Raw genomic sequence first — 12,043 nt, 5'->3', positions numbered from 1 at the left:
CTGGAGTTGTGTCCTGTTATGAAGCCAGGTCTAGAGGCCAAATCTGGAGTGGTGTGTCCTGTTCTGAAGCGAGGTCTAGAGGCCACATCTGGAGCTGTGTGTCCTGTTCTGAAGCCAGGTCTAGAGGCCACATCTGGAGCTGTGTGTCGAGTTTGGAAGCCAGATCTGGAGAGCAGATCCAGTTCTGAAGGTCACCCTGGCGCACCGCGGCCAGTTTTGGAAACTATACCTGGAGTATTGAGTCCAGTTCTAGACCAGTCTGTGCAGTGCAGAACTCTCCAGCAGAATGTAAGAGTCCACGGTGGTACTCACAAGCTGTGGGCAGGTGCCTTGAATGTGTACACACCCTGGAGACCGGCGCAGCGCGGACCCGATGAGGGAACGCTCACTGCAGGAGGCTCACTCGAGGAGATGATCAGTGGGGATGGGGGAAGCTCCCGGTAACATCACTTTATGGAACTGGTAGTTACAGGTTCATGAACCCCCTCCGGCTAAGCACGCATCTCACGGAGTCACGAAAATGCCGCCGGGTGTCATTTGATATGTGGCCAATGAGGAGCAGACCCTAGTCTCCCGTCACACACATACTAATGAAGGTGACAAGCACATGTCACTAACATACGAGGTCAATTTGCCACACACCGCCAAAAGATGCGGTCACAGTGCCACACACACCACCAAAAGATGCGGTCACAGTGCCACACACACCACCAAAAGATGCGGTCACAGTGCCACACACCACCAAAAGATGCGGTCACAGTGCCACACACCACCAAAAGATGCGGTCACAGTGACACACACCACCAAAGAGTGCAGCCACAGTGACACACACCACCAAAAGATGCGGTCACAGTGACACACACCACCAAAAGATGCGGTCACAGTGACACACACCACCAAAAGATGCGGTCACAGTGCCACACACACCACCAAAAGTTGCGGTCACAGTGCTACACACCAAAGAGTGCGGTCACAGTGCCACACACCGCAAAGAATGCAGTCACAGTGCCACACACCAAAAGAATGCCACCACAATGCCACACACCACTAAAGAACGTGGTCCCAGTAGCATATGCTACTAAAGAGTGTGGTCTCAGTGCCACACACCACCAAAGAATGCACTTACAGTGCCACACACCACCAAAGAATGCACTTACAGTGCCACACACCACCAAAGAATGCACTTACAGTGCCACACATCACCAAAGAATGCACTTACAGTGCCACACATCACTAAAGAATGCAGTTGCGTGCCACACACCACTATAGAATGCGGCCACAGTGACATACACCACTAAAGAATGCAGCCCCAGTGCCAAACACCACCAAAGAATGCAGCCACAGTACCACACACGCCACTAAAGAATGTGGTCACAGTAGCCCACACGCCACTAAAGAATGTGGTCACAGTACAACACAGTACTAAGTAATGCCGTCACAGTGCCAAACACCACTAAAGAATGTTGCCACACACTACTAAAGAATGCTGCCACAGTGCCATACACCACTAAAGAATGCTGCCACAGTGCCACACACCACTAAAGAATGCGGCCACAGTACCACAAACACCGCTAAAGAATGCGGCCACAGTACCACACACACACCGCTAAAGAATGCGGCCACAGTACCACACACACCGCTAAAGAATGCGGCCACAGCGCCACACTCCACCAAAGAATGAATGTGGGTACGGTGCCTCACACCAGTAAAGAATGATCACCATCTGGAATGTTACAAAAGAACACTCTTTCATGTTCCATCCTGGTGATAAATGTGGTCACTGTCCCATACTTCTAAATAACTTCGACGTTGTCACTAATAAACTCTCATACAATTGCCACAGAAGCTGGTTACACCTTTGCACACCTCTAGAGAATATTATCTCCCCGTGACACTCTCAGTATTTAAAAATGTCCAGCACGTGTAATGGCGCCAGTGTCCTTGGAGCCAAATTCTCCTAATGAATTTGATCACAGCAGCTCACAAGACTAATCAACAGGTAACTGCACTGCACACCGCAAAGTAAACATGGCCACTGGTGAACTGGCTGACCACTCCGCAGAGTCGCGAGTGAGGGTGATGGCACTGTCTCGCGCCACTAACGAATGTGGGCATCGTACTGTACAACACACATGAATGGGGTCATTTTACCCCACGTCACCAATGAACCTCATCATGCCACGTCACTAACAAATAATATGATTGCATCACACACCGTTCATAATACTAGTCGTGCCACATGCTGCTAATGAATATCATCACTGTGCCACGTCACTAAAGAACATCACCAAGGAACACACTGCTAGAGAAGATTGTCGTGCCACAGGCCACTAAGAAACCTCATTGTACCACCTCAGCTTACAACCACACAAACTGCGAACAATTCAACCAGCAAACTGTTTTCATTATGTAGGGAATCAAAAAAGGGATGGCCCTTGGTCGCTGTGACAATATATAGCTATGCACGTCCATACATAACTCTTAGGGCCTACAAGAATACTAAAACAATAATATGCAGCAACAAATTGTAACTTACACCTTTTAAAGTCACCTGATAATCTCCTATGAGGGTTGTCCACCACCAGTCCTGTTGAGCCCCAAAATATATTTTTTTAAATGATGGAGTGAGCAGGCATGGAATAATTCAAGAGATCTGCCACACACCGCTGGATGGTTTTGGAGGACCCTAATTTAGTCCATCTACCACTGATTCTCAATATCTATACAATCTGACCGCTCCTTTACAACTCACTTAGACATGGGATGACAGTAAAAATGCTCATCACAGTAGATCCCTCCACCCATGCCAGCTCAGACCCACAGGGACACAAACGCTGCTTGGACGCCCCAGCACACTAACCATCGAAGCATTCCTTATCCTGGGAAATACCATGAAGGGACCTGCAGAGCTGCTCAAAGCCACCAGCATACTGAAAACCATAAACTGCACCTCTCTCCCTTACACAGCACCATCCACCACACCGCCCACACACACACACACACACACACACACACACACACACACACACACACACACACTGCGTCCATTATAACGATACCCGATCCGCGGTGGTCACCCCGCGCGACATGAACACTTCCACATAACAGCAAAACCAAGAGCACACCCTACATGGTTAGACTGCTACTCATGTAGGCAAGCGCTTCAGCACCTCACGTGGGGGTAGTAAGCGCTATATAAAACATGCAATACACGTTGCTAATGAACATCATCCCGCCACATGTTGCTAATGCGGTCATCCCGCCATATGCCACAAAAACGTTGTTGCCCCACTACACGTCACTAATAAATGTTCTTTGTGTCACATGTCGCTATTGACGGTTGTCATCACAGTTCCTGTGTGTGATGGACTTAGTCACTATGCCTTATGCCGCTAACGAATATAACAATGTAATGTGGATCTGTAGAGCGCTGCTTATCACCCGTGAGGCTATGCAGGCGCTGAACACAGCCATAGCTTGCCATATGCGGCTGAGGTTGGTTATCGCATTATCATCACGCCACACATCACCAAAGAACGTCATAAAAAATTGCACATCGCTAATGGACAACATCATTCTATGCACTGCTAAAGAGCGTTGTCATTGCGCGACATACATGAACTAGATAAATCCTCATCAGGGGCGTAGCTTGGTCAATAAGATTTTTTTTGGGGGGGGGCGGTTTGAGCTTCAGCGTTTCCAAAAATCACGCTGGTATATAATGTTAAAATACATTATAGGACAATCAGGTTGCAGGAGAGTGTCTCAAGGGGCAGGGAAAGGGAGACAAAGGTGGACCGGTAGGGGTACTAAGTGAAGAAAAAACACAATAGCTTAGAAATTAACCAACATTTTTGAAGACTTTCAAAGCAGAGCAGGACAGAAGTTTTGGTCCCTGTTTATGTAAAAATTCCTTGTGAAATCCGGCAGACCGCTCCCCATACCCGACTGCAGGCACCTGTACCCAACTATATCTCCAGAAAACACATTAAGGGGTGTAACACCCCAACCATCGTCCCCCACGCAAGCTACAGAATGCCATCCTTGCACTTATGAAAGTAGGCCTTGTGCCCCGTGCCAGTGAAGGCAGCCGTCATATCTGAGCCATGCTGCTAATGAAGGTGGTCATTGCGTCACGCTGCTAACCGGGGCGCGGCGTCTCACGCCCCTAATGCACGTGCGCACGCGTCTCACGCGTTGTGCACAGCTCACCGAGCGCGGCCTTTGGGAACATGAGAAATGGACGCAATTCTTGGACTAATTGAGGCTGGCGAGGCTGCCGGGGGTCTGCGCACACACCAGCGACATCTCACACCCGCATTATCTTTCAGGCCTCGTCGGGGGTCGCAAGTCCGCTGCGCAGGGAGCGCAGGGGATCCGCGAATCTGGGGGCGACTGGCGCGCACTGCACACTGCGCTATGGGAGCGCCGGGCAACCCTGGTCGACGAGGTGGCATCGGTCTGAAAAGGTCACCCTCTGCCGAGATTTACTCATAAATAACTGGCAGAGCATGGAGTTGGCACCGCCCATGCAGTGCCCTTCCCAACTGGTAACGTATTTTATTCCGTGGAGAGGGGGTACAGAAAAGCTCCCTTTGTGGGACAACTTCCAAATGACAGCAGAGCTCCGAGAGGGCATTACTGAACCATAAAGCACGTTACCCATCTATAGTAGAACAAATAAAACATATGTTTTCAGACTCACGTGAAGCAGAACACGTAGTAATCTACAAGTCCTGAGAAACGAGGTTTGGTTGATAAAAAAAAACCTGCAATGAGGCTTTAAGGACCTCCGCCAGCCAAGAAAGGCCGGTACTGGCCCTGCACCCGGTGATCGGAGGGGGCACCTTACCAGAAAAAATACAAAAGACCCTTAACAAGGCAGACTGCGCCTAAAGATCTTTGTAGACATTTCAGTGAGGTGTATACCCCCAGAAATCAGGGCCAGGGGATATGAAGATATCTCAGAGAGTTAACCGGTATTCTACACTCAAACCCCCTTTCGTCCATCCGAGGCCTGTAAATGAAGTACCGTTCGACGGGATTACCGTAGCAGCGGATATTAACAGTGCTTAGAAACGCCAGCAGCATGTTGGAATGGCCGCTCAGTACATCATTAGTAAGGCGCTAAAACGTGAAATATCACGACCCTGCATGTAAGTATGCACCTATGCGCGGGCCTTGCAGCACACACTATAGTGAGGCTTGTGCGGGGTTAAACATTGCGTCATTCGCGGATGTAACGGGGAAAATGCAGTGAAAAAGCACACGATTGTCCCGACTCCCTGGTGTACAGAATCAACAAGTGCGGGTAATGCGTTGTATACTGTGCAAACAGCGGCGGAGGGCGGCCCCGGGGCGCAGTCCCCCTCCCCGGGTACACCCCCGGGGGGAGATGTTTGCGCAGGTGGCCCAGCATCCTGGGCAGAGATCCGGGTAGACAGCTCCATGGGTTAACGCGCCAAGAAACAGGAGATGGTTCATTCACCGGTGCGGTTGTTATGCGGAGGGGCACGAGGCGAGTGGGTTAATGCGCTTCTGAGAGCCCTGAGCTGTCAAGGTAGGCGAGCGGGAACAGCGCTTAGAAGATGACAGCCGAGTGGGTTAATGCACCTGCGCGGATCGTGTGGGGCACGACTCAGCCGTTCATCCTAAGGAGCGGCAGGAACAATTACATCCCCTCGAAAACACAAGCCCGTAGCAGTTGGCGCTATGCTGAAACCACGGCCTTCGATAGCACAAGGGACAACCAGGCAGCTCGAGGCTTCAAGGCGCTCGGGGGGTGTGAATATTCCGGGATATCAGGCGAGCACCGACATGAAGTGTTCTCCGTAGCCCACCCGACCGAGGGTTTGCCCACAGAGATGATGAAGCACATCCGGGTAATATCGCAGCCCCGTCCGGAGAACAGCTGCGCTGAGCCGGTCCCGGAGCAGAGGGAGAGGCCACCCGGGAGAGAGGCTCTGAACCTGGACCCCCCGTCCCCCGAATCTAGAAAAGAAGGGACCCTCCCCAGAAGCAGCACACGCCGCGAGCCCAAAACACTGACATTTACAAGCGAAAATGTACCCCAAAACAGGGAGCTAGCACCCGCTGAATCCCGAACACCAGAATCCAGAAACGAAAGGCACAAAACACAGAACCCCAGCGCGTGAATCCTGAGCACTGAACAGCAGAAGCAAAGGGGATTTATCAGAGAATAGAAGCAGCAGATGCAAGATCCAGAAATAAACCTAGGATAAGACATACTGGAAAGAGCTCATATGGACCCCGAGCAGATATCAGTGGAAGCATTTTTCAGAAGACTGGACCAGTTCGTGCTGAATGGAGAACGTACACAACCAGAGAATAATTGAAATTGTACAACCACAATACATTACTTGGAAACAATTACACGTAGGAGCAAGCAGTCACCACATCACTAAATCAGCACAAGCGGAGTACGGGGGACCAAACATCTGTAGTAAAAATAGTCACCAGAAAAAAAGACTGACACCTAGAAAAGATGCACCAAGACATGAACCAGCACGTGCCAAATAAAGAATATCAAAGTTTAGAAACAAAAAAATATCCGCAACCAGCACATACTGAATCTGGAACATCCCATGAAAGAAAAAGAAAAATCACAGATCACTGGGCCTGTTTATGTAAATCAGAAACATTGTTATCCAGATTCCAAAAGCTAGTACTGGGCATGAAAGCTGCAGGATGGACTGTACCAACAGGACCCATCCAGCCGACATCCAGCGATGGGGCGAACGCAGAACATCGGAATTTAGAACAAGAAGGCTGTTCTCAGTACACAATTCCAGCTAATGCTGAACTCAGACAACAAATTCTAGAGAATTCTTATCCAAACAAACAGAACCAGTACATCTCTAATCAAGCATCAGGGTCGTCAAATACAAGCCTGTCCCAGAGGACAGAAACCCCACACACTGGACCAGAATACCGGCCCAGCACATACTGGATCTGGAAGATTTAACTGCATGTGAATCTACAGCATTCAGAACAAGCAAGAAAAGTGTATGTCCGAATAATAGACTACATAAACAAATCTAGACTAGAGCATCAAATGTTAGGAAGGAAAAAAAGACAACCCACAGCATTAAACTTGTACATGTGATTCTGGAACACTAACATTTAGAAATGACCCGATGTCCCATGGACTAAAAGGCAAGGCTTACTAATTCAAAAATATCAAATATAGCCTTAAAATGATCAAATCAGATGACATAACTAGACCATGTTTAATCCAGAATGTTTTAATATGAAAAAAGGGAGACGTCAGGGCCCACAACCACAATGTGCCGGCTCCGGGCAGTAAAATCTAGGCGTGGAAGGAAACTCCAGGGCAGGTAACAGGCACTGAATCCAAAATGACTTATCTAGGAATCAAAGCTATCCTGGAGCACGTACCCAAGTGCCAAGTCCAGAATGGCCAACTGCAGCAGTGAAATCCCAGCTCCAGGAACCAGCAGGCGTCAAATCAAAAACCCAAGAGCGCTGCCCTTGGGCAAATCCAAAGCTTCCAGTTCTGGGAACGAAAGAGAATCCTTAGATCCAGAGCCGCGAGCGCCAGACCGGGAACGGTGATCTGGAGGAGCCAACATCTAGGCCCAGGATGTGATGAGCAGGAGGACAGAGTCAAAGTGGATGCCTGATGGGGCCTGCACGTGCCAAATCCAGAAGGTACCATATATCCAATGATGCAGAACTCCTGGAGATTCAGGAACGCGAGGACGTAGAGGTGAAGACATGGCCTAGAGTGTGGATCCTGTGTGCAAAACATCAGAAGGAACTGGGGTCCAGAACACAGGACCACCGCTTGTCGAGTCTGGAAGAACGAAAAATCCAACTAAAAAATGATTCACATAGGGGGTGAACCAGCAGGTGCGGAAACCTAAAGCGTTGAAATCCAGAAGGGCCAGGATATCCCTCAAAAGGCCACCTGTAGGTGACCAACCCAGAACGCCATATCCCGCAGCGGACAGGCCTGGTCCAGAACTTCATATCTCACTGGACACAGAGCCAGGAAGTGGAGGGCACCTCGAAGCTGGAAACTGAGAAGGGAAAAGTCCAGTGGAGCCAGTCTCTGGCGAAGTCTAGAGTGAAAGACGGTGTCAAATCCAGAACAGCAAAATACAGGGGTGAGGTTTTGGCCCAAATGACACAAGAACCAGTGGCGGAAACACTGCAACCGGGTCTGGAAAGGAGAATCCCCCTGCAGCCCGGAGAGCCGCGCCCGGAGCTCCTGAATTATCCAGAGGTTTCCAGTACAGATGTGTGAATGTGGACTGAGCGCGCCGGCGGCCGAGACTGGGGGTGAGAGCCCCCCACATACACAAAGCCAGCGCGGAGGGGACCCGCGTACCCTACTTTCGGGCTCCAGGTAGCTTGATTTAGGGTGACAATGGGGGTGCAGGTGAATTATTGGTGAATACTCGAAGCCACGGATGCGGGGAGGGAGGGGGCTTCGCCGTTCACAAGTAATCTAGAAGACACTTTTTTTTTTTTAAACACCAAATGCGACTTCCGCGGTGGTGTTCATATGTCAACAGCTGATTGGGAGAATGGTGGGGTGCCCCCCGAATCCAGCAGGCTCTGCATGCCAAGAGCCCCGAGAAGTGATCCCGGCCTCAGTTTTCTTGGAACCTCCATTCGGGGGAGGCAGGGGGGCTGCAAACACATCACGAAAATCAGGGGTGGGAGGAGGCAAAGCCCGACCAGCAAACTAAAACAAACAACCGTGCAAACCAGGTGCGCGCGGCAACTCACCACATCTCTGCATGGGGGGGCAGAAAATAAATGGAGTAACGAGGGGTGGGGGCAGGTGAAGGAATAAAGCAGGAATGGTGTAATGGGAGGGCCGTGGAGAGGTAAAAGATGGATTGGACTAGGTATGTGTTTGGGGGGCAATCTGCTATGTATGGGGGTGTCAGGCGTTCGGATAATCTCAGGAGCTGTGAATCACTGACAAGGCGGTGCTGGGGACGGGACAGAGCGCTACATCGCCGGGGGGGGGGGGTCGTTCCTGGATAGACCCCGCTGCTAGAGACCTGCCGGTTGGCAGGGGAGGAGGGGGGCACGTTCCTGGAAGGAGGTGACCGGGTACCCGCAGGTGCTAGAGGTCTACGGGTTGGCGGGTACCTCGATATAAAAGAGGGGTGTACGTTCCTTGGAGCAGGTTACCAGGTACTTGCAGGTGCCAGGGGCCTTCGGGTTGGTCTGATAGTACCGGGGGTGGGACGGGACTAATCTGGGGTGTAATCTACGTCTGCACCTACATGTTTGTCAGGTGTTGGCCACAGCTTGAGGGGTTCGGGGTCCGCAGACCCCCTTGTTTTCATGGCGCTGTGGGTGGTGGGAAGGTCACCTGGGTGGGGACTGTAGCAGGTTTGGTTTGGGGGGGGCACCATAGCTCGAGTCGGGGGTTATGTGCTGGTGGTGCAGGCTTGATCCAGCCCTGCATCTAAACAAGGTTTTGGGGCGTCACAGCCCAGAAATCTGCTCTTGCCCTCCAGTTTTTCGTGACTTTATCCGGCTGTCAGTCTAAAGTAGGTGTTATTATTTAAGTTTGCAGCTGCCGTGGCCCTCCATGACTGACCAAGCTTTTGAGGTGCCGCGATCTTGGTGTTGTGTCAGGCTAAGGGTGACGCGCATGGTTCCGCGGTGCCTCGGGCGGTACCGGCCATGGTGCTGGGGTGCCAACGGGCCAGACGTGCTCATGGGTCAGATTTGGTTCAGTTTTGCATTCTAGGGGCATCAGTTTAACACTCAGTGGGGAAGCCCCTGCCTCTGGGGGTGAATGATGTTTGAAGTCCAAGTTTAGGGGTGGGCCTGGTTCGCGTGGACTACCTATGGCCTGGGGTTCTCGTACACTGAGGCCTCAATGTGGGGGTACTCGTAGAAAGGGCGTTCGTGGACCCCGAAGGTCTGGCGTGGGTTGGGGGGCGTCTGGTGCTGGGGGTGTCTTGCTCATAAGTATTTCAGTTTTGGGGGGCGGGTCTCCTTCACGCAGCATGCATCTATGCTTTTCATGGTGCCTTTGGGAACGTGTGTCCTAGCTGCCCAATGGGAGTGTGGGGTGCTTGAGGATATGAAACAAGGGGGTGCCTCTCCTCGCGTTCGCGGTTAAAGTGCCCCTGTCTTCGTCTCAGGATTTCTTTCGGGGGGCGGGGGCTTTAGGGTGTCTGTGATTCGGATGAGAGGGGACCGGGGGTAAGGGGGCGCTTGGGGTTGAACATTCAGTTTGTGGTGCCGTTTGCAGCGATTTGTGTAAGTGCTGGACTACAAGCTTTAGGTTTGGGGGTACGGCTTGGGACTAACATTCGAGGGGGGCTTGGACAACATTCGGTTTTCGGGGAGGGGGGCTCGGACTGAAAACGTTCGGTTTGGGAGGCTTGGACTGAACATTGGGGTTTTCGTGCATCTGTCTTAGAAGCTTTGGACTCGGTTCGGGGACCTTGGCTTGAGAGCATTAGTGGGGGGGGGGGGGGGGGCGCTAGGTCTGAGAAAATTAGAACAGTAGGTTTGGGTCCTTGTTCTCAGATGTTTCTATCTGGAAATACCCATCGCTCGCGGAACTCCTGTGGTAACCCAGTTCGCATGATCCGATCTTTGGGGGGGCCTCGTACTGAGGTACCCTATCCGGTCAGTGTACCCCGGTGTTATCCAGTACCCAGCACTCACCTGCTGCTCGCCGGCCTCTCTCCGGCTCCTTCTCAGTTCCTCTGACGGGGTCTCTCCCTCCCCAGCTCCGATCCTTCCCAATGCTCCGTTCCCTGGAACTCAGTGCCCCCTCCCGGGCGGTCTCTCGCCGGGTTCCGTGCCCACTCCCGGGCAATCTCTACTCGTTCCACAGGGCTTCACTGCCCACTCCCGGGCAGTATCTCGCTGCCCACTCCCGGACAGTATCTCGGTCCCTAGTGCCCACTCCCGGGCAGTATCTCGGTCCTCAGTGCACACTCCCGGGCAGTATCTCGGTCCCCAGTGCCCACTCCCGGGCAGTATCTCGCTGCCCACTCCCGGACAGTATCTCGGTCCCTAGTGCTCACTCCCGGGCAGTATCTCGGTCCTCAGTGCCCACTCCCGGGCAGTATCTCGGTCCCCAGTGCCCACTCCCGGGCAGTATTTCCGTGCCCACTCCCGGGCAGTCTCTATTCTGCCCAGACTGTGCCTCTCCAGAGGTCTCTACCGGCTCACAGGCTCTTTCCCCGCTTCTTGCAGGTGCTCCAACGGGGGTCACTTGGATTTTCGGGGTCTCCTCCGGTCCAGGGTGCGTCTCTACCCCCTGGTGGTCTCTCCTTGCCTGTTGAGGGGTCTCTCCATGGACAATCAGGCTGCCCCCTAGAGTCTCCGGAGCCGTCCCTCCCGTGGCTCCTCCAGTCCTCGTTCCCTCTCCGGCTCTGCTTCTGGCGCGCGCCCCTGACTCCCCGCGCGTTCCCGCGGCCTCCTTCGGCGCGCCCCCGCCTGGCAACGCACGCGCGCCGCTCCCGCTCCTCCCACCAGCCCGAGCCCGGGATTGGGAGAGCGAGACCGGCTCATGTCAAAGACAATTCAGCCCCCGTGAGAAGGATGGAGGTGTACTGACCCCCCATGCCACCCCTTCCTGAAACTAGGCTCCAAGGCCCGAAATCAGAAAGTTTTTGTAAAAAAAAAAAAAAAAATCTTGGTGGGGGGGCAGTAGGGGGGCAGTGTGTTTCTGTAGAGCCCGGTCACAGAGCAGAACTTTATTCACAGACGCGACGAGATCCACCCCCCCCCCCCCCCCCACCTCAATGCAGGAACCACTACAAAACATGCTCGGAAACACTGCACCCCTCTAACCCCCCCCCCGCCCCCCCAAAAGAGAGAAGTGCCAGTCAGACCAGGGAACCATCGCTACAGAAATCCCCGATGACGAGGATGGGTTTAAAGTACCTGTACTCTCCAGAATTACTAATCTACGCGTAATTTGCAAAACTACGAGTGCCTGGTCCCTCTTTAAGAGGCCACTGCAACTTGCACCAACCATGACCACTGCCAGTGACCGCACCAACAC

General features: G+C 52.5%; 1 protein-coding gene across 5 annotated transcripts in view; it reads right to left on the bottom strand.

Annotated features, from left to right (window-relative positions):
* The window catches only part of PTPRF (protein tyrosine phosphatase receptor type F), a 597,274-nt gene extending 585,792 nt beyond the window's left edge, over nt 1-11,482 (bottom strand). For 2 of the 5 annotated variants that reach the window (XM_069227807.1, XM_069227815.1), the window contains exon 1: nt 10,693-11,480. The gene's annotated coding sequence lies outside the window, so the exon portion shown is untranslated. Of the gene's footprint in view, nt 1-10,692 lie in introns of all 5 variants that reach the window. The other 3 variants (XM_069227809.1, XM_069227812.1, XM_069227811.1) reach the window with 2 other exon arrangements.
* Nucleotides 11,483-12,043: the final 561 nt, after the last annotated feature.

The sequence above is a fragment of the Pleurodeles waltl genome, chromosome 4_1 (genome assembly GCF_031143425.1).
Source record: "Pleurodeles waltl isolate 20211129_DDA chromosome 4_1, aPleWal1.hap1.20221129, whole genome shotgun sequence".
Taxonomy (NCBI): Eukaryota; Metazoa; Chordata; class Amphibia; order Caudata; family Salamandridae; genus Pleurodeles; species Pleurodeles waltl.
This window is presented reverse-complemented; position numbering and strand designations above follow the sequence as displayed.